The 23208-nt window shown below is 46.9% G+C and overlaps 1 long non-coding RNA gene across 2 annotated transcripts; it reads right to left on the bottom strand.

The window, feature by feature from the left end:
• Window positions 1-461: 461 nt before the first annotated feature.
• Window positions 462-2146, bottom strand: LOC131821730 (uncharacterized). Of its 2 annotated transcripts, none has more exons than XR_009349972.1 (4): window positions 1979-2146; window positions 1372-1726; window positions 821-951; window positions 462-671 (listed from the first exon to the last, which is right to left on the bottom strand). It is a non-coding gene; the product is annotated as an uncharacterized LOC131821730 (long non-coding RNA). The 2 variants fall into 2 exon arrangements; XR_009349973.1 differs by having other exon boundaries at window positions 1372-1467; window positions 1979-2140.
• Between the last annotated feature and the right edge of the window lie 21062 nt (window positions 2147-23208).

The raw sequence follows: 23208 nt of genomic DNA on the forward strand, positions 1-23208 counted from the left end.
ATTTTGAGGTAGGGGCTCCATCTCACCATGGGGCCCTGAGGGCTTAGAGAAAGGACTGGTTGAAGAGGCTAAAGTCACATTTTTGGAACCAACCAGCCAAGACCTCAGCCAGGGGGCCATCTGGAAGGCCTCCATGTGAATTCCCTGATGTCAGGCGCCACCTGCAGGCTGCTGGGAGTATGGCGGACTCCCTCAAGAGGCCAGGGCCGCTGGTGGGGGCCTCCCCAAGACTTTGGAGGCCTCAGCATGATCCAGTTGAGGTAGTAAGGTCCAGGCCATGTGTGGGGGCCTCCCACCTGCCTCTCTATGCATCCGTCTCAGCACCTCATACCTCAGGCAGCCGGGACCATTGGGATGACTGAAGCTGATGGCTTCAGTTTCGTATGATCCAGCAGTTCTACTCTTGGGCACACATCCCAGAGGAATGAAAACTTATGTCCACACAAACACCTGTCCGCAAATGTTTGCAGCAGCTTTATTCATAAGAGCCAAAAGCCAGAATGGGCCCAGATGTCCTCCCACGGGTTCAGCATATGTCCATACCACAGAAAACCCCTCAGCAGCAAAAAGGAATGAAGTCTTGACCCATTCAACAGCCCAGATGAACTCCCAGAAAACTCGCGTGAGCGAAAAAAGCCAAAGGTTACATGGTCTGATTTTGCTCGGATAACCTTGAAATGACAGAATTAGAAGAATGGAGAACAGATTAGCCTTCCGCCAGGGCAGAGGAGGAGGGGTGAGGTGGGAGGGAAGTGGGTGTGGCTGTAAAAATGCAACCGGAGGGAGGAGGGATATGTGCGGGCATGGAGACATTCTGTACCTTGGCCATACTGATGTCCACACCCTGGCTGTGACTATGGGCTATAGTTTTGCAAGATGCCACCACTGGGAAAACTTGGATAAAGGGTACTTCTTCTCTCTGTGTGCTGTATCTTACAACTGCATAGGAACCTAGGGCAAAATAAAAATTTTAGTTCCAAAAGAAAAGACCTGGGGGCACCTGGGTGTCTCAGTCGGTTGGGCATCTGCCTTCAGCTTAGGTCACGATCCCAGGGCCCTGGGATCCAGTCCCGCATCAGGCTCCTTGCTCAGTGGGGAGCATGCTTCTCCCTCTGCCTCTGCCCCTCCCTCTGCTTATGTGCTCACTCTCTCTCAAATAAATAAATAAAATCTTTTTTAAAAATCTCCAAAACTTATTTAAAAAAAGAAAAGACCTCTCTGTTCCACTGTTTCTCCTCTTCTCTTGGGCCCTCCTATAATAATCCAGGCAGGGTGCTAGTGGGTAGCAAAGGCACTGATGATATCTGCACTTCCTACCTACCTCAGTAGGGGTTTCCTGGTGATCACAGAAGGGCAACAAGAAGAAATTACCTTGAATTTAAAATCAGGTTACCCTGAGGCCTGGTCTTCCTAGGCTTTGTGACCTCAGACAAAGTGCTTGGCTTCTCTGAGATTCCATCCCATCCCCTGTAAACAAATTTTAAAGAGTAACTGAAAAAGTGAAAACACATGATAAATTGTAAAGCGGTACACCAAAGAAGGTCTTTCTCCTTGTCTCCCTTCTTCCCTGTCTGTATTCCTTCCAGTCCGAGGACGAGACTATGTCTGGAGGCAGTCTGATGTTCTTCCGTATTCCCAGGGCTTAGCCCAAGTCCCTGCCCCTGGAGATGCTTGGAAAGTGCTTGCTCCTGCTGATAATGGCAGACTCTTTGAAACCAGGAGTCAGCTGTAATGGGGGAGAAGAAAGGTTCAGCCCCACCGTGGGACACAGGCCTTGGCCGTGTCTTCGGCTGAGACATTGAAGAGCCCTTGGTAGCATCCCATGTCAACAGTTCCCTTCCCTGGGAATAGTTTCACTCAGAGACATCATGGGACAGAGAGGCAGGGCCCATGGAACAGCACTGCCATTTGGGGGACCAGAGAGGACTGGAGAGAAGAAAAGTGTCTCCCTTTGCCCAAGAGCTTTGCTATTCCTTACCACCTTTACTTGTCCCCGTGCTCCTGAGGCAGGCAGAGCAGGGGGCTTCCCCGTTGTCCATGTGCAAACGCTGAAGGGAAACAGGGCTGAGGCCTGCCCAAGGCTCTCACTCACAGCGAGTGAGTCAGTGGCACAGCTGGGGCCAGACTCCAGAGCCAGAAACTTTTCCACAGCAGGGACGGTGTCCAAATGGAAACACTAAGACAGAAAAAATGTAACTCTTCCCTGCCCCAACCAGAGCCTCTCCTGAGGGAATTTCAGCCAGGCCTCACCATGTCTTTCCAGCCAATGTGCTTTCTGAGGGAGCTGCTGTCACAGCAGGCCTGGCGGGGGGCTGTCCTGGGCAGGCGATGGCTTCCCTCCCTTTAGGCTCTGAGCTTTTGGTGACCTATTTAAAGACAGAGAAACCAGTTTGGGGTTTGGGTCTCTCTCACTTTCAGGGTGCCTCTCACAGGTGAGGTGGCTCCCCAGGGCCTTCCTGGGCCCCTCTTCCTGCTTCACCTCAGCCGTGACCACTAGCGGTGGGGTAGGGAGGGCACTTTTCTTCTTCCCTGGCCCTGAAAGCCCAGAGTATCCTTAGAAACTCAGAGACTGAAGAGAGCAAGTCAGGGCCTTTCTGGAAGGTAGGCTGAGGGAGGGGTAACCAACACAGGCACCCCCGTTTCCCCAGTCTGAATGCTTTCCCCAGGGGCCCCTTCTCCCCACGGCCACCCACACCAGGTCTCTGAGAAGACTGGAATGCTTGGATTCGGTCACCCCTTAGCAGGTTGCCAGCTTGGAAAGCAGAGCGCTCTGCAGCGGCTGGGAAGTTTTAAGTGGGGGAGTCAGAGGAGGTGGGGTTGCGGGGAGGACTTTGGAGCAAGCAAGCCCGTGCTGAAGCACCCCCCTCTCCGTGCCTGGCCCCGTGATGGGCCCCCCGGGTAGGGGGGCCCTGTGCCTGCCCTCATGTTGCTTTCTGTTTGGGATGAGGGGCCAGAGCTCCCAGGGAAGGCGCGAGGCAGGAGGTATGAAGGCTCAGGCCAGGCAGTCTTGGCTTCCAGGCAACTCAGGGACCTTTCTGGCAGCCTGCCTCACCATTCATTTGTTCATTCATTCATTCGTTCATTAACCATTTCCCCACTTTATAAATACTTATGAAGTGCCCGTTCTGTGTTGGGCCCTGGAGAACAGCGGTGGACAGGGCAGGCTCTGTGCCTTCTGGAACTTACAGCCGCAGGGGGTCGTGGGGGGGGGGGACTCCTTTAGATCGGGTGGTTCAAAGAGGCCCCCCCTCACCATGAGGCCACACCCTGCTTCATAAGGATCCACAGATGCTTTCCAGGCAGGGCTGCCAAACCTGAAATCCAAGTGTCCCGTTCAAACTGCCAACAGTCTGCAGACAGAAAAGACTCAAAAATGGGTCCCTAGCACCTCATAAAAACCTTCTCCCTTCTCAGGGCCTCTCACCCTGTAAAGGAAGGTTTGAAGAGGGAGGAAAGGGGCAGGCGAGGCCCCTTGAACAGCCGGCCAGCCCAGCCCTTGGAGCAGAGTCCGTGTGTCCCTCAGCAATCTCCTCCTCCACGCCCGAAGTCCCTCCCCCGTCTTTTAAAGTCACAGTAACTTAGGACCAGTCAGTTCTGCTTCCCCTGATTCTTGTGCTCGACAAGAATCCAAAGCGTGGCCACAGACCGCAGACACTTGTTCGGCAACTGGAGCTCTGAGGGTCAACTAGACAGCCCCGGGCTCTCTGGAAGCTTCCAGTTCCACCAGTGGACGTGACAGGAATGAATGACTTTCATGAAGAAAGAGTTCATTACAGTTATGCTGAATACTTTGGAAGAGACTGAGAGGAAGTCCCTTTGTCAAGGCAGGGCTCGGGGCTGAGGAGGTAAAACCCCAAAGGATGGGCAGGATTTGAAGCCCAGAAGGGCTGTCTCTCAGAGGACACAGCAAGGGGGAGCCCAGAGGCCCCATGGCGGGGTACTTTCAACGAACACAAAGCAGGCCGGGGCTTGAAGCTGAGCGGAGTCAGGAGAGAGAGGCTTAGGGGGGCATCTGGATGGCTCAGTCCGTGAAGCATCTGCCTTCAGTTCAGGTCATGATCCCAGAGTCCTGGGATCAAGTCCTGCATCAGGGTCCCTGCTCAGTGGGGAGTCTGTTTCTCTGTCTGCCTCTTGCCCAGCTCCTGCTCTCTCTTTCTCTCTCTCTGTCTCTCAAATAAATGAATAAAATCTTTTAAAAATATATATGCATTCTGGGAGAAAGGCAAGGAGGGGCCAGGTGGGCAGGACCTCATGGTCCCTGAGAGGCATTTAGGTTGCAGCCTAAGAACTTCAAGGCGCCACGAAGGGCTTTGGCAGGGGACAGAATCAGGTTGGCATTAGCTTTGGGGCGGCAGTCAAGAGTGGAAATGGGAAGACAGTTGGAAAGCGGCTTACAGTCATTCAGGTGGGAGGTGAAGAAGGGGCGGGGAAGACGGAGGCCAGTGGAAGAGTCCAGACACACTTACGAAGTGGAATCAACAGGACATTTGGGGGGAGCTTTGGCTGCGGAGCTTCAGTTTGTTCCCATTGTCCGGAGTGGCAGGTGAGAACACATGGCAGAAAATATCCAGAACCAAGGGCTTGAGAGAGTTCTTTTTTTTTTTTTTTTAAGATTTTATTTATTTATTTGACAGAGAGAGAGATCACAAGTAGGCAGAGACAGGCAGAGAGAGAGAGGGAAGCAGGCTTCCAGCCGAGCAGAGAGCCGGATGCGGGGCTCGATCCCAGGACCCTGAGATCATGACCTGAGCTGAAAGCAGAGGCTTAAGCCATTGAGCCACCCAGGCGCCCCGAGAGGGTTCTTACACAAGACACCACAGCACTGCCCATAAGTGAGAAAACAAATTGAACTATGAATACACGCAATGACTTGGGAGGCCATCAAAGGCATTATGCTGGGGGGAGGGGGCGGGAATCCAACCTCAAAAGGCTACCTACTGTATGATTCCATTTATGTAACATTCTCAAAGTGACGAAGTGATAGAGAATGGAAAACAGATGACCAGTTTCCCAGGGTGAGGGACGGAGGGCGGGTGTGACTGTACAGAGTTGCTCAGGGGAGAATTTCGTTGTGACACTGTAGTTCTGTGCCTTGGTCATGGTGGTGGCAGTTACGCACATGGTGAAATGGCAGAGAGCTACACACACACACACACACACGGTCCCAGGGCCAGTTTCCTGGTTTTGATATTGTATTATAGTAACTAAGATTTAACTACCGGGGCAGACTAAGCAAATAATGCGTGAGAACTTTCTATGCCATCTTCACAGCTCCCTGTGGCTCTATACTTATTGCAAAAATGTTTTTAAGTTGGGAGGAAGAAAGAGACAAAACGCAGTGTGTGGCATAGAAAACATTTGATAAAACGTAATTACTATTAAAATAGATGTTGCCTCTCCCCCCACCCACCCAAGTTTTCAAGGAACCTCTAACTCAGGCTTGTGGGGGAAGTAACAAGGCCTGTGGCTATGATGACATTCTGAGTTGGGGTTGGGGGGAGACTTAGGATGTATTGAATAGAAGGGACAGAAGCTGGACAGAGCAGATAAAGGAATCCATAAGGGCTTTTTTTTTTTTTAAATCAAAAATACAAATTAGACAGGGATGCCTGGGTGGCTCAGTGGGTTAAGCGGCTGCCTTCGGCTCAGGTCATGATCCCAGCATCCTGGGATCGAGTCCCACATCGGGATCCTTGCTCGGCAGGGAGCCTGCTTCTCCCTCTGCCTCTGCCTGCCATTCTGTCTGCCTGTGCTCTCTCTCTCTCTCTCTCTCTCTGACAAATAAATAAATAAAATCTTTAAAAAATAAATAAAAAATACAAATTAGACAAATTACAAGTTGAGGTAAGAGAAGGGGTCCCCTTAAAGGTCTTTGAAAGACCAGCCTGCATTTATGAATTTGTTTACAGGTCATTAACTCTTTAAGGAAATTCTGAGGAGCAAAGGGAAATCTTAGCAGGGAATCTTGGAAGTCCCACTGATGACATGTCATTGGCAATGACTGCGTCCTACTGGGACCATGTTACTTCACGAAGAATACTTCCGGAACCAACTCACTTTTTTTTTAGTCAAAGATTTTATTTATTTATTTGACAGACAGATATCACAAGTAGGCAGAGAAGCAGGCAGAGAGAGAGGAGGAAGCAGGCTCCCTGCCGAGCAGAGAGCCTGATGTGGGGCTCGATCCCAAGATCCTGGGATCATGACCTGAGCCAAAGACAGAGGCTTTAACCCACTGAGCCACCCAGGCGCCCCCAACTCACTTTTTTCATGTGTGTACAGTAGGCTAGGATTCGGGGGGCACTGAGGTGAGTCTTTCCCATCCAGATCTTTGCCATTTACTGGTTGGTACTAACTTCACCCTTAGAGTTTCATTCCTTTGGCTTAAGATCAGACTCCCTGTTACAACCTTAATTGTAGCTAAGAGTAGATTTTAATGAGAGGAAACTAGGCCAGCTGTTGGCTGAGGGAAGAAGGGAGCAGAGCATATGAGTAAGAAGGGAGAGAAGGCTTCCTTTCATGGTCTTTGTGGACAAGTCGTCCTGTTCAAGGCACATTCCTCACCACCCCCTTATTCACTGTTGAGAGATCAGTGGAGCATAGCAGAGCCAGCAGGTTGATGATGATGACGGCAGTGGTGATGACAATGAGGGCTACCATGTTTTAAGTACCTACTGTGGGCCAGGAACTGTGCATGTATTTTCTCTCACTTTCACAACAAATCTCACAAAAAGGGTGCTATTGTTTAACACCTCTTTAAAGGTGTAGAACCAGCTTCAGAGAGGCCAAGGGGCTTGGTATAACCAGGTTAGGAACCCAGGTCTTGTCTGGCCCCAGAGGACTGCCTTGAAAGAGACGGTGATAGGGCAGACTTCATCCAATGGAGGAGTCAGGGAAGGCTCTAGAGGAATCATCCAAAAAACAGTTCTCCAGACATGCCCTCCAGCCTTGGGAGTCAACCAGCACACACTCACCCACAGCTGCTGGGCTCCCATTTCCCTGGTGACAGTCTGTAAGATGGAGATCAGCTAACAAGTCATGGCACAATGTGGATCCCAATTTGGTCAAGTTTGGCTTCACACCTCCTGTTTCATAAACCTGAGTGTCCCAATGTTCAATGTTACAATGTTCAATGTTCAACTAGAAACCTAGGTGGTCTCAAATCTGAATGGTACCATTTTAGGATGCCTGTCCCTCCCCTCATGTGCTGAACCAGAACTGCCTCCTTCCTTTAGGGTAGGGCCTCCTTTCTCCTGTGTGGGGTAGGGACCAGCTAGGTCCCCTCAGCTGCCAAAATGCAATCCGTCCCTCCGGCCCCCGCCCCCAGAAGGACCACAGGCTGTGGTGTTCTCATAGTGAATCTCAAGTAGGAGAGCACTCTTGATGCACATGGAGATAAAGACAGGTGAGCAAGTTGGAAGGGAGAAAGAAGACCATGGGGTGAGGGCAGACCTGAGAAGAATGGTGGGGGTGGGCTCGCGAAGGCTCAGACTTAGCCGATGTTCCAGAAGGCAAGCTCAGTAACCACATAGTAGGCTTAAGGTCTTTATGCAAAGAAAACCAATAAACGAGGGACACCTGGGTGGCTCAGTTGGTTAAGTGTCTGCCTTTGGCTTAGGTCATGATCCTGGAGTCCTGGGATGGAGCCCCTCTTCGGGCTCCCTGCTCAGCAGGAAGCCTTCTTCTCCCTCTGCCCCTCCCCCTGCTCTTGCGCGCGCGCGCTCTCTCTCTCTCTCTCTCGTTCTCTCAAATAAATAAATAAAATCTTCAAAAAGAAAATAAAATAATAAAACCACTAAATGAAAAACAGGGCCCTGACGAAATGAGTGGTGGGAAGAACACTAAGTTGGTAATAGCTGAGTCTGGTATGGGACTATGGATAAATATACACATATATTTGTGTGTGAGAGATATGCTTAACATAATATATAGACTAGAATACACTGTAATGCGCTGAGAAAGAGAAAAACATCCCCCACCAGCCAGGAGCTGTCCTGGCGATATCAGTTAGGCCTAGGTCTGGCGAGCTGCTGGCCCTGCACTCATCGGGAGGCCCCGGCGCTCTGTCCAACAGAAACAATTCCACAAACAGCAACTTCAGACAAGGCCACTGGGTGACTGTGATGGACCAAGGCCAAAGCAAGACCACTCCTTAATCATGCCTCAACCCAGACAAAACATGACAGGGGTCCAAACCACGGTGGTTGATCAAACGGCCCCCTCTCCTGGCAACTACGGGAACTGCTGCTGCTTTGCCCATTTCCGCTCTTGTCTGCCCTCCTTCAAAATAAGATTTATAGAAATACGCATTCACAGACGTGGCCTGTATCCGATCTAGAGCAAGCCACGGCTTCCTTAAACCCTCCCAAAGTCACAGAACCGAAGCCCAGACCCCTGTGAGTGCTTTCTAGCACCCTTTTTGTGAGATGGCCAAGGTTCTCCATAGTGTGCCTTATTCCCCACTGCTGGAGAGTGTGGGGCGTATGTGTGCGTGTGTGTGTGTGTGTGTGTGTGTGTGTGTGTGCGCGCGCGCGCGTGCGCGCATGAGCACACATGTGAGCTCACTAGTTAAAAATAGATCAGTGTAGGGGCACCCGGGTGGCTCAGTTGGTTAAGCGTCTGCCTTCAGCTCAGGCCATAATCCTGGAGACCCGGGATCGAGCCCTGCGTTGGGCTTCCTGCTTTGTGGGGAGTCTGCTTCTCCCTCCGCCCCTCACCCGACTTGTGCTCTCTCTCTCACTCTCTTTCTTTTGCTCTCAAATAAAATCTTTAAAAATATATAGAGAGATATTTGAATCAATGTAGATATAAATATATCTCATACACCTATACTCTTTGGCTACATGATTTGGTCTTAGCTTTAAACAGCCACTCAACATTAGGATGGGACCTTGGCTGGACATCCAGAAAAACGAACAAAATCTCATTAATTGAAAGAGCTGTAATTCACAGTACATGAGGAGTATAGGCTGCAGAAGTTCACCCTTTTAAAAAAAAAAAAAAAAAGGAGTAAGATATGCAAAATAAACCATCTGAATAAAAACGGCTTCGAGTAGATCAGAAGCAGCCTCATTTGCGTGTTAATCATATGCTAATGAATTTACTTTACATATTCATTAACACAAGTCAAAGGCAGGTGTTAGCTGGCTCAGTGGGCAGAGCGGGTGACTTGATCTTGGGATCATGAGTTTGAGCCTTGTGTTGGGCAGAAAGATTACTAAAAAATTTTTTAATTGCAATAATTTTTTAAAAGTCAAGGGAACCTCTACTTACTCTCATGCTGTCACATTAGTTGGAGTTACTGTTTTACTTGAAAAGAACTTCTTTGTAAACAGTCTGTGAATGGGACTCTTGTAGGGGCCTTTATCTACTAATTATTCAAAATCTCTGAGACCAGCTACCCACTGCATACCTCCAGGGTTGTTCAGTTCCCTCCTGGGGCTGAACAACCCTGGAGGTATGCAGTGGGTAGCTGGTCTTTTTGGCAGACAAGTAATTTGATATCTCTTTCACATTCCAGGCACTCTGAGCCCCATGGGTTTCTCAACCTAATCTAGGGCTTCTCAACCTAGAATTATTGACCTGGGGCTGGATAATTCTTCGTGGGTGAAGACTTTCCCTTGCCTTCCAGGATGTTTACTGTACCCTTGCCCTCTACCCACCAGCAGCTGGGAGTGCACCTCCCCACAACCCCCATGTAAAGATCGAAATGATCCCCAGACTTTGGCAATTGACTCCCGAGCGTCAAAATCCTCCAGTTAAGAATTACTGTTCAAAGGCCACAGTTTCTCTAAACGGCTTGCACTTATCTCTTGAGCCTCACCTCCCCATTCACTTCAAACAGACAGTGAACAGTCATCTGGAATCTTGCCCCGGGCTTATTGCAGCCTCCAATCAGGCAAAAGGACCACACAAAACTAAGGCACAACTGGGGGAATGAGGCTCAGAACAAATTCCCAATGGAGCTCCTTACTGGAGGAGGATTTCCAGGAGTCTATCTGTCGCTAGTCCCTTGGCCTTGGAGGGATTTCCACAGGTTCCCACTGCTTAATTCCCTTTGCTCTACAGTTGTTGGAGGGACCCCTTGCCTCCCCACTAAGACCTAAGGGTTGGGCAACTGCTCTGTTGGCCCTACCCTGGGTTAAAGAGATGGCTAAGGGGTGCCTGGGTGGCTCAGTTGGTTAAGTGTCTACCTTTGGTTCAGGTCATGATCCTAGGGTCCTGGGATCAAGCCCCACATTGGGCTCTCTGCTCAGTCAGGAGCCTGCCTCTCCCTCTTCTTCTCCCTCTACCTCTGCTGCTCCCCCAACTTGTGCTCTCTCGTGCTCTCCTCTCAAATAAATAAATAAAATATTTTATTTAAAAGAGAGAGAGAGAGAGGGACGCCTGGGTGGCTCAGTTGGTTACGCAGCTGCCTTCGGCTCAGGTCATGATCCCAGCGTCCTGGGATCGAGTCCCACATCGGGCTCCTTGCTCGGCGGGGAGCCTGCTTCTCCCTCTGCCTCTGCCTGCCATTCTATCTGCCTGTGCTCGCTCTCTCCCCTCTCTCTCTCTGATAAATAAATAAAATCTTAAAAAAAAAAAAAAAGAGAGAGAGAGAGAGGCGCCTGGATGGCTCAGTGGGTTAAGCTGCCACCTTTGACTCAGGTCATGATCTCAGGGTCCTGGGGTCGAGCCCCACATGGAGCTCTCTGCTCAGTGGGGAGCCTGCTTCTCTCTCTCTCTCTCTCTCTCTCTCTCTCGCTCTCTCTCTGCCTTCTTCTCTGTCTGCTTGTGACCTTTTTTTGTCAAATAAATAAATAAAATCTTTAAAAAGAGAGAGAGAGAGAGAGAGATGGCTAAAGTGGACAAGTAGCAGACAATCCCAATGCAGTTTGACCAAGGCTCTGAGACAGGAAAGCCCAAGGAGGCCATGGAATCCCCAAGAAGGGCAACTGCCCCAGCCTGGGAGGTCAGGAAGGGGTCCCAGAGAAGGTGACATGTAAGTTAAGTTACGAAAAAAGAATGGGAATTTGCAAGGCAAAGGCTAGGCTAGGCTAGACTAAGGCCAGAGAAGGGACTGGAACAGAGGGACGGGGTAGCATCTTTGTTTAGAAGGTAGTGGTAACTCCAAGTTGCTGACCATTTCCCCAGCTTTAAAAGCGAAGAGAGAAAAGAGTGGTAAACAGGGATCTGCTAATGAAGGGTGCTGTGTGCCAAGCTAAGAAAAGCATTCTTTATCCTGAAGGGTTGTAGATCTTGAAACATCCCCAGAAACACTGGGGGTCAGAGAGGTGTGAAAATTCAGATTTCTTGCTTCTGTTCCCAAAGATGCTGATAAGTGATAGAACCCAGCCATCTATATTTTCTTCTTTAGACTGTTAATATGGTGGATTACATTGATTTTCTTTTTTCTTTTTCTTTTTTTGTTCTTTTTTCTTTCTTTTTTTTTGAGAGACAGAGTGTGGGGGTTGGGGGCAGAGAGTGAAATAACCTTAAGCCAACTCTGTGCTTAGTGCAGAGCCTGACGCAGGGCTCGATCTCACGACCCCACAAGTATGACCTGAGCTGAAACCAAGAGTTGGATCCTTAACCGACTGAGCCACCCAGCCGCCCCTGATGTTTAAATATAGAATCTGCCTGGCGTTAAATTATTGGATAACCCCACTTGGTTATGCCATATTGTTCTTTTTATATGTTGCCAAGTTCTATTTGGCAATACATTGTTGAGGATTTTTGAGTCTATATGCTCAAGGGATATTGGTCTGTACTTTGATTGATGTTTGGACCATCTTTGTCTGGTTTTGGTATCAGGCTGATGCTGGCCTCATAAAATAAGTTGAGAAGTATTCCTTCCTCTTCTATCTTCTGACAGAAATTATGTAGAACTGGTGTTATTCTTTTCAGTGTTTGGTAAAATTCACCAATGAAGCCATCTGGGCCAGTGCTTTTTTTTTTGGAAAGTGTTGAATTACTCATTCAATCTCTTTAATAATTATAGAACTATTTGGGTTATCTAGTTCTTCTTGACTGAGTCTTAATAGTTTGTGATTTTCAAGGAATTGGAACATTTCATCTGAATTGTCGAGATTATGTGCAGAATTATTGGCGGTGTTCCCTCGTTACTCCTTTGATGTCTACAGTGTCTGCATTGATATCCCCGATTTGCCTCCAGATATTAGTCATTTATGTCTTCTTGCTTTTTCTTTGTCAATCTTGCTAGAGGTCTGTCATTTTCATTTGTATTTTCAAAGAAACTGCTTTTGGATTTCATTGCTTTTTTTCTTCTTCTTTTTCTTTTCTTTCTCTGTTTTCAATTGCATTGATTTCTGCTCTTTATTATTTCCTGGCTTCTGCTTGCTTTGGGTTTATTTGGCTCTTCTTTTTGTAGTTTCTTGAGGTGGAAAATTATATTATTGATTTAAGACCTTCCTTCTTTTCTTACATAAGCATAATGCTATCCGTTTCCTTCTCAACACTGCTTTAGCTGCACCCAACAAATTTTGGTATCTTTTACCTTCATTTTCATTCAGTTCAAAATCTTTTCTCATTTCCCTTGACTCTTTCTCTTCGACCCTTGGATTGCTTAGAAATCTGAGATTGAGCTTCCGAGTATTTAGAGATTTTCCTTATATCTTTCTGTTATTGATTTCTAGTTTGATTCCATTGTAGTCAGAGAACATATTCTGTATGATTTCAATGCTTTTTAAATTCATTGAGGTTTGTTTTATAACGTAGGATATAGCCCCTTTTGATGAATATTCTTCATACACTTGAAAAAATTTGTATTTTGCTGGAATGGTTGGAGTGTTCTAGAAATGTCAAATCTCTTTGGTCGGTAATGTTATTCCATTATTCTCCATCCTTGCTGATTTTGTCTCAGGCACCTACATTTTTAACCATATTTGGGGAAATGAAGTGCAGCCCTCGTATTTTTTTTTTAAGATTTTATTTATTTGACAGACAGAGATCACAAGTAGGCAGAGAGACAGGTAGAGAGGGAGAGGGAAGCAGGCTCCCTGCTGAGCAGAGAGCCCGATGTGGGGCTCAATCCCAGGACCCTGAGATCACGACCTGAGCCGAAGGCAGAGGCTTTAACCCACTGAGCCACCCAGGTGCCCCAAGTGCAGCCCTCATATTAAACCCCACTGTTTTGAGGACCAAAAAGGGAATGGTGAAAACCTAATTTAAAGGGCACAAAGTGGGATGCCTGGGTGGCTTAGTTGGTTAAGCATCCAACTCACGGTTTTGACTCCGATCATGATCTCATGGGTCATGACACAGAGCCCCGTGTGGGGCTCCATGTTCAGGCAGGAGTCTGCTTGAAGAGTTTCTGCTTCTGCCCCTTCCCCCCTCATGTGTGCATTTGTTCACCCTCTCTCTCTCAAATAAATAAGTAAATCTTTTTTTTTTAATTTTAAAAAATAAAATAAAATACATAAAAGACCCCAGGAAAAAAGGACTCTCTGACCCCAAGTCTTTCCCACTCAGGTGCAGGATGTGAGGATTTTCACTGACCTAAAGTTCCATGTTGCCTGGGACAAAGCACTAGGGATCAGCTGATTAATTCTTTTCCACCTCCAGAATGGGATTTTGAGATTGGTTGGCCTGCAAGGAAATTTTGAGTAGGACATCACCACTAAGGGCCACAATTTTGTCCTACTGTTTTCTTTGCTCCAGCCCAAGGAGCACACTATTCTCACGTCCTGTCCAAGCATGAGCTCCACAGGCCCCCAGCCCCACACTCCCTACTGAAGTTTTCTTTGGGGAACACTGAAGTGTGGATGAAAGTGTAAGGAATTGGAGGTACATAGAGAACCCCCAGTTTTAGCCAGATTTCCTCAGTTCTCCTCTCCCATACTTCCAAAGTGTGGCTGAAGCACCAATTTGGGCTCCTGAGGGGACCGAGTACAAGAAGAGGAAGGGGACACCAGAAGACAAAGCAGTCAAAGGCAGTGGTTCTTAACTATCAGTGGGTCTCAGAATCTTTTGAGAATTTGAAATAGTTTTGGACTTTATTCCCAGTAAAAAGAAAATGTCGTTGGGATGGGCCTACAGTTAGGCCCCCAGTTTTGGGGTGTTTGCAATTCCCTGAGGAGCATTCGTGGTGCCCCATCCTAAGAACTTCTGTTTTAGAGAAAGTGGCAACCTATATGTCCTTCTTCTCCTTCAGATGGCAGAAAGCCTCCTTTGTACCCCAAAGCTTCCCCTCCATCTGCTTTTTTTTTTTTAAGATTTATTTATTTGACAGACAGAGATCACAAGCAGGCAGAAAGGCAGGCGGGGTGGCGGGGGGAAGAAGGCTCCCCATTGAGCAGAGAGCCCGATGCAAGGCTTAATCCCAGGACCCTGGGAATCATGACCTGAGCCAAAGGCAAAGGCTCTATCCCACTGAGCCACCCAGGGGCCCTTCCCCTCCATCTTCTTGAGTGGCTAAGATTTCTTATTGCTATAGCCAATGGCAAAAGACAATAAGCAGAATCTTAAGGGATCCTGAATAGCCAAAACAATCTTGGAAAAGAAAACCAAAACTGGAAGACACACTTCTTGATTTCAAAACTTATTACAAAGCTATAGTAATTAAAGCAGTGTGGCACTGGCATAAAGACAGGCATATGGACTGATGGAATAGAGTAGGGAGTTCAGAAAAACACCCTTGCATACAAGGTCAAATTTTTTTGGCAAGGGTGCCAAAACCATTCAATGGGGGAAGGAATAGATTTTCAACAAATGGCCCTGGGAAACTGATTATCCATATGCAAAAGAATGAAGTTGGGCCCTTACCTCAGGGCATATGTAAAAATTAACTCAAAGCAGATCAAGGACCTAAATGTAAGACCTAAAATAAAACTCTTAGAAGAAAACATAGGACAAGAGCTTTATGACATTGGATTTGGCAATGATTTCTTGGATATGACACCAAACACACTGGTAACATAACAAAAAATGGACAAATTGGATGTCATGAAAGTTTTAAATTATTGTGCATCAAAAGACACAATCAGCAGAGTAAAAAGGTGGCCCCCAAAATAGGAGAAAATACTTGTAAATCATGTATCTGGTAAGAGATTAATATCCAGAATATATAGAAATCTCCTAAAACTCAACAACAACAAAGCCATTCAAAAACAGGCAAGAGACACCTGGCTGCGTCAGTCGGTGGAATGTGCAACTCTTGATCTCAGGGTTGTGCATTCAAGCTTTACATTCGGCATAGAGTCTACTCAAAAAGGGGCAACCCACAATCGCACTCCTGGTTATTTATCCCAAAGATACAAATGCAGTGATTCAAAGGGGCACCTGCACCCCAATGTTTATAGCAGCAATGTCCACAATAGCCAAACTATGGAAAGAGACCAGATGTCCATCAACAGATGAATGGATAAAGAAGATGTGAGATATATATATATATGATGGAACACTATGCAGCCATCAAAAAAGGAAATCTTGCCATTTGCAACGACATGGGTGGAAATAGAGGGTAGTATGCTAAGCAAAATAAGTCAACCAGAGAAAGACAATTATCATATGATCTCACTGATATGCAGAATTTAAGAAACAAGGCAGAGGATCATAAGGGGAAGGGAGGGAAAAATGAAATAAGATGAAACCAGAGGAGACAAACCTATCTTCCCGGGGAGGGGTCTTTCACCATAAGAGACTCTTAATCTCGGAAAACAAACTGAGGGTTCCTGGAGGAGAAGGGGTAGTGAGGTATGGGTGGCTGAGTGATGGACATTGGGGAGGGTATGTGCTATGGTGAGTGCTGTGAGGTGTCTAAGACTGATGAATCACAGACCTGTATCCCAAAGACAAATAATACATTACATGTTAATAATAAAAAAAAAAAGGAGGGGGGTGGCAAAGGACCTGACTAGCCATTTCTCCAAAGAAGACATACAAATGGCCAAAAGTACATGAAGAGATCCTCAGCATCACTAATCATTAGAAAAATGAAAATCAAAAACCACAATTAGATACCACTTTACATCCATTAGCATGACTACTACAAAAACAAACAAACAAACAAAAACCCAGAAAACAAATTTTGGCGAGGATACGGAGAAGCTGCAACGCTTGTGCATGGTAGGCAGGAACATGAAATGGCGTGGCCATGGTGGCCATCAATATGGCAGTTCCCCAAAAAATTAAAAATAAAACTACCATAGGATCCAGCAATTCCACTTTGGTATATATCCAAAAGAATCAAAAGCAAGGTCATGAAGAGATATTGAACGTCCATGTTCATAGGAGCACTTTTTCATAATAGCTAAAGTGTGGAAGCAACCCAAGTGACCATCAGGGGGTGAGCCAATAAAAAAATGTGGTCTGCCCATACAATGGAATATTATTCAGACTTAAAAAGAAATTTTGCACTATGTTATAACATGGAGGAACCGTGAGGACATTATGCTAAGTGAGATACGCCAGTCATTAAAGAGACAAAGACTTTATGATTCCATTTATATGAGGTACTTAGAGCAGTCAAATTCATAAAGACAAAGTAGAACAGTGGTAGCCAGGGGCTGTGGGGAGGGGAGAACAGGAAGTGTTGAATGGGTGTGGAGTTTCAGCTTTAAAAGACGAAAAGAATTCCAGAGCCGGACGATTTCACAGCAACGTCAATGTATTTAACATCATTTAAAATAGTTAAGGGCATTAATTTTATAGTAAATGTATTTTACCACAATTTTTTAAATTTTTTAATAGAACTTGTTTATTTATTTGATAGAGAGGGCAATCATAAGTAGGCAGAGAGGCAGGCAGAAAGAGAGGGGGAAGCAGGCTCCCCGCCGAGCAGAGAGCCCTACGCAGGGCTCGATCCCAGGACCCCAAGATCATGACCTGAGATGAAGGCAGAGGCTTTAACCCACAGAGCCACTCAGGTGTCCCTATCACAATTTTTAAAGATTTTATTTATTTAGAGAGAGAGAGAGCATGAGCAGGGGGGAGGAGTGGAGAGGAAGAGAGAATCTCAAGCAGACTCCACGCCCTGCACAAAGCCGGACCTGAGGCTGGATCTCACGACCCCAAGATCATGACCGGAACGGGAAGCTTAACCAACTGAGCCACTCATGTGCCACAGTTTTTTAAAAAAGAAAACAGGCAGAGACATTCAGGCCACAGTACTAGCTACTCACTTAGACCTTGAACCCCAGAGATGATCGTCCCTTAGTCTCAAGTCCTTCAGCCCACATTGGATCTCATTGATTCGTGCTTCCAGTCCCTAGGCAGTTGGGCTGTTTCCAGAATGTGAACATCACTCATCTTCTGGGAATCACGATGTCTAGAGACAGACTATGATGACTAGGTTCTCTTCTCTGACTTCAGATTTGTGCCAAGTCCGATATAAGGAGTAAGTACGCAGGTGAAAGAGTGCTGCAGACTTGAACTTGGTTGCAGCAGCACTGTGGGAACTCAGAAAACTTACAGGTATATAGGGCTTGGCGGGGTGAGGGGGGAAAAGAGGGCTTGGTGGGGTCCCTGAATCCCTGTTCAAGTAACTTCTATTTACCCCCATGGGGGTACAGAGTGGACCCTGAGATCAAAAAGCATCTTGCATCATTTTATGATGTCAGTTCCTTTATAGTCGTTAACTGATTTATCACAGTCTTTCTCAACCAAGAACATCCTTTGATTGCTTCATCAGGCCAGGGGAGCACAAAATTTGACTTGGTTCTCCTACTCCACCTCCTCTATCAGCCCAATGACTGATGCATTTTTCTCTGGAACATTCCCAGTAACTGCTGTCCCAAACACTAGGCTTCTCCTGCTCTGGCCCAGACAAACATTAATAGTTGTCTCCAGGTAGCTCTAGCTCCTGGGGCTAGTACTGCCCTCTGGAGGTAAGAGAGGAATCCAGCTTCCTGCAGATTGGCTGGCTGTTGAATCAGATTCCTCCCCTATATTTGTGTGTTTCTGCCACAGGCTGACTTCCGGGCTCTCAGGGCTCCGAAGGATAAACAAATCAGGGCAAGCAGCTGGATACGGCGGCAGTGCTCTGCAAAGTTAGGGATGCACACCTTGCGTCTTAGGGTACTAGCCTCAGACCCCGGAGCCAGATGAGGCACAATGGGCTCCATTTGCAGAGCAAGAGATGAAACCATCTCAGGACAAGAGCCGAAAACCATTACCACACTATATCTCCTTCAGCTGGGGTTTTTCTTTAAAAAAATTTTTTTAAAAAGTTTAATCTTCACTGACTTTTGAAATTGTCCGGGTAGTTCCGTGGTTCAAAACTCAAAAAGTATCGGGGCACCTGGGTGGCTCAGTGGGTTAAGCCTCTGCCTTCGGCTCAGGTCGTGATCCCAGGGTCCTGGGATCGAGCCCCGCATCGGGCTCTCTGCACTGCAGGGAGCCTGCTTCCTCCTCTCTCTCTGCCTGCCTCTCTGCCTACTTGTGATCTCTGTCAGATAAATAAAGAAAAAATCTTTAAAAATAAAAAAAAAAACCTCAAAAGGTATAAAAAGGCATTCAGGGCAAAACCTCTTTCCCACCACCATTCCCCCTCAGGCTCTCTCACTGGAGACGGGCTCTAATAAGCAGTTTCTTTTTTTTCTTTTTTAAAGATTTTATTTATTTATTTGACAGATGGAGATCACAAGTAGGCAGAGAAGCAGGCAGAGAGAGAGGGGGAAGCAGGCTCCCTGCTGAGCAGAGAGCCCCATGCAGGGCCTGATCCCAGGACCCTGAAGTCATGATCTGAGCCGAAGGCAGAGGCTTTAACCCACTGAGCCACCCAGGCGCCCCTAATAAGCAGTTTCTTCTTCTGTCCTTCCACCAACACTTTTTTCATTCTTTATTACCTCCTCTCCAAGTTTTAATTGGGGCTTTTTTTTTTTCAGTGTTTCCACCAAAGTGCTTTGTTCTCCACTTGTAATCAGAGATCACAGAACCTGTCTTTGCAAAACACTGCTACAAAATTTGCTATTGCCTGGATTGCATTTTAAGCAATTCCTTCCTATTCCACAAGACCTAATCCTTTGCGCCCTGCTCTGGGCCCTGAGAGGACCCCAAGATGAGTAAAGCCTTTGCCACTGCCCTGAGGGAACTTCTTTGTTAGTTAGGGACCCAAGACTAGGCATCCAAGATAAATGGCGATAAACAGCTAGAGCAGATGGGGTGCACTGGGGATTCATACGTTGTCTTATGGAAAGCCTTGAATGCCAGGAGACGTGTGACCTCAGGACTGTTGGTCTTCGATGACCTGGTGATTCAAGGTCCCCAGGGTCCATAGATCTAGGCTCCAACTCCAGCTCCAGCACTCCAGCAATTTCCTTGACCTCTCTAAAGCCAGTCACTTCCTCTGTTAGATGAAGAAAGTGTTTGCTTCCAGAGGCTTGTGGTGCGGGGTAAGCAAGATGAGGATGATGTGGCGCCCGACATGCAGGGGGTCCCCCGGAAGTGGGTTGGTTGTGCTTTCTTGTAGGGGAAACCCCATAAAACTTGAGCCCATGGTTGGGTGGGTGAGTGTGTGTAAGTGTGTGCAAGGGGGTGTTGTGAGTGTGTATGTGTGAATGAGTGGGGAGGGAGTGTGTGTGTGAGGGGATGTGGGGTGTGTGGGGGTGTGGGGTGGGTGAGGGGGTGTTGTGAGAGTGTGTGCGTGTGAGTGGGGGGAGCATATATGTGTGTGAATGTGGTGGCGTGTGTGTGAGCGGGGCTGTTGTGAGATTGTATGCGTGTGTGTGAATAAAGTGCGGAGTGTTGGGGAGTGAGTGTAGTGGAACATGTAGTGGAGCCTAGTAATAGTGACAGGTTCGTGAGCTCTAAGAAGTGAGAGCAGGGACGAGGCAGAGAGAGACCAGTTGGGGGCATTACCCACTGGTGGGAGCTCATACTGCGTCCATGGGGTTGAGCTTCCCAGTTGACTGTTAGGGTTGGCAATGGTAAGGGTGGGGAGCGGGGGGTCTTTGACACTTCGTGGATGTGACCATGACATCCTGAAAGTGTATGCCAGCGTTCATACAGGAGCAGCGTGGAGGCTGATGTGGAAAGAGACAGGCCTAGAGGCATAGGGACCGGTAAGGACAACGTCGAGGGGACAGGTTCTGAGAGCCGGCGCCGTGGTGGGTACAGAGGAAAGGGCTGAGTTCCAGGTGACCATAGGGCTTCTAGCCGGCAGAACTGGGGCTATGACGTTGCCTAAAGGAGAACGAGCAAGCAGGACTCAGTTCGGAGGAGGAAATAGTTGTACATGTCAGCTGTGTCCTTAGGACAGCAAGACACCTAGGGGAAGCAAAACATCCTACTGAAGTAGGTGGCTTGATTCCACTTTCCTATGAATGAAACAAGGGCAACTGAAAAGGTTGCATACATATCAGTATGGAATATTGAGATAGAGCCAATCGCATGGGGCCAGTTCACTGGTTTCCTGATCCCTCAATGTTCTCAATGACAAAGAAAAAAATCTGCCTAAAAGGAGAGAGGGAAAAGCAGAATGTAGCTTTAGATCTTGACGTGAGATTAGGGACTGTCTGGACGGTCATGCTAATGAGGATGAACAGAATGCTTTGGCCATCAGCCATATCTTGGGGTTGTGTTCCTCTGTCCTTTTTGGGGACAAAGGTTCTGAGCAGCTTGATTTGCCCAATAGTGGGAGTGGCATGAGGGACAGATGTGGAAGGGCTCAGCTACACCATACTGTCTGGTAAGCACCTGCTCTGGGGTCAGCACCAAGATTCCACCATCCCAGGTCTCTCTGGGCTGGGGGAGAGATGACCTTCATGCTAACAACTTTTCAGGTCTTCATTACTCTGGGTACGTTCCTAACTCCCCTGTCATGAGCCGAGGGCATATTAGCTTGGTGCCAAGGAAATGACCTAGACGAAAGCGCTCAGAGGCTAATAGAAAGGGTTCATTACCGGGGCATGACACAGAAATCAGAGGGGCCATGTACTGTCTGATTCCATTTGTATGAAATGTCCAGAACAGTCAAGTCCATAGAGATGGGAAGGAAGCAGGTTAGTCACCAGGGGTGGCCGGATGGGGGCGGAGGAAGTGAAGGGTGACTGCTATGGGTCAGGGTTTCCCTCTGGAGTGATGAGATGTTCCCAAATTAGATAGTGTGGAGAGCCGAGTAACTCTGTAACTATTCCAAAACCTCTGAATGATATACTTCAAAAGAATGAACTTTATGATACATGAATTCTATCTCAATAAAGCTGTTATTTAAGAAAACAATCAAAGTAAATGTCTGCATTCATGTCTCATGTGAAACCCACAAATATGTACACACGCTGAGGTATAGCTGCCTTTTCACTGACAGATCACAATTTTTAAAAATGTATTACTGAAGGAGAGTTGACATACAGTTATATTAGTTTCAGGTGTAAACATAGTGATTCCACAACTCTATACACTACTCCATGCTCACCGCACTCATGTACTCACCATCAGTCACCATAGCACGTTATCATAATATTTTTTTAAAGATTTTTATTTATTTGACAGATAGATCACAAGTAGGGAGAGAGGCAGGCAGAGAGAGAGAGGAGGAAGCAGGCTCCCCACTGAGCAGAGAGCCCAATGCGGGGCTCGATCCCAGGACCCTGGGATCATGACCTGAGCCGAAGGCAGAGGTTTTAACCCACTGAGCCACCCAGGTGCCCCATAATATTTTTTATTAACATATAATGTATTGTTTGTTTCAGGGTACAGATCTGTGATCCATCAGTCATACACAATACACAGTGTTCACCATAGCATCTACCCTCCCCAATATCTACCACCCAACCCACTCCATTTCCCCCCACCCCTCTCCCCTCCAGCAGTTTGTTTTCTGAGATTAAGAGTCTCTTCTGGTTTGTTTCACTCTCTGGTTTCGTCTTATTTCATTTCATTTCATTTCCCCCTCCCTTCCCCTATGATCCTCTGTCTTGTTTCTCAAATTCCTCATATCAGGGAGATCATATGATAATTGTCTTTCTCTGATTGACTTATTTCACTCAGCATAATACCCTCTAGGTCCATCCACATCATTTCAAATGGCAAGATTTAGGGGGTTTTGATGGTTGCATTACACACACACACACATACACACACACACACACACACACACACACACATGCCACTTCTTCTTTATCCATTCATCTGCCAATGGACATCTAGGCTCTTTCCATATTGTAGCTATTGTGAATATTGCTGCTATAAACATTGGTGTGCACATGCCCCTTCAGATGACTACTTTTGTATCTTTAGGGTAAATACCCAGTAGTGCGATTGCTGGGTCGTAGGGTAGCTCTATTTTCAACTTTTTGAGGAACCGCCATACTGTTTTCCAGAGTAGCTGCACCAGCTTGCATTCCCACCAACAATGTAGGAGGGTTCCCCTTTCTCTGCATTCTCGCCAATATCTGTCATTTCCTGACTTGTTAATCTTAGCCATTCTGACTGGCGTGAGGCGGTATCTCACTGTGGTTGTGATTTGTATTTCCCTGATGCCAAGTGATGTTGAGCACTTCTTCATGTGTCTCTTGGCCATTTGGATGTCTTCTATGCAGAAATGTCTGCTCCTGTCCTCTGCCCATTTCTTGATTGGGTTATTTGTTCTTTGGGTGTTAACTTTGATAAGTTCTTTATAGATTTTGGATACTAGCCCTTTATCTAATATGTTGTTTGCAAATTATCTTCTCCCATTCTGTCCGTAGTCTTTTGGTTTTGTTGACCGTTTCCTTTGCTGTGCAAAAGCTTTTGATCTTGATGAAGTCCCAATAGTTCATTTTTGCCCTTGCTTCCCTTGCCTTTGGCGATGTTTCTAGGAAGAAGTTGCTGCGGCTGAGGTTGAAGAGGTTGCTGCCTGCGTTCCCCTCAAGGATTTTGATGGATTCCTGTCTCACATTGAGTTCTTTCGTCCATTTTGGGTCTGTTTTCGTGTGTGGTGTAAGGAAATGGTTCAGTTTCATTCTTCTCCATGTGGCTGTCCAATTTTCCCAACACCATTTGTTGAAGAGACGGTCTTTTTTCCATTGGACATTCTTTCCTGCTTTGTCAATAGAGTTGAAGGTCCATTTCTGGGCTCTGTATTCTGTTCCATTGATCTATATCATTATATCATTGACTATATTCCTTATACTGCAACTTTCATCTCATGACTTATTTATCTTATAACTGGAAAACTGTACCTCTTAATCTCCTTCACCTACTGCTCATAAGACTATTAATATTTAGCAATTGCATTTATGTTATCTTGTTATGCTCAAGTTTTCATGTCTGAGAGACCACCAAGGAGAC

The sequence above is a fragment of the Mustela lutreola genome, chromosome X (genome assembly GCF_030435805.1).
Source record: "Mustela lutreola isolate mMusLut2 chromosome X, mMusLut2.pri, whole genome shotgun sequence".
Classification (NCBI taxonomy): domain Eukaryota; kingdom Metazoa; phylum Chordata; class Mammalia; order Carnivora; family Mustelidae; genus Mustela; species Mustela lutreola.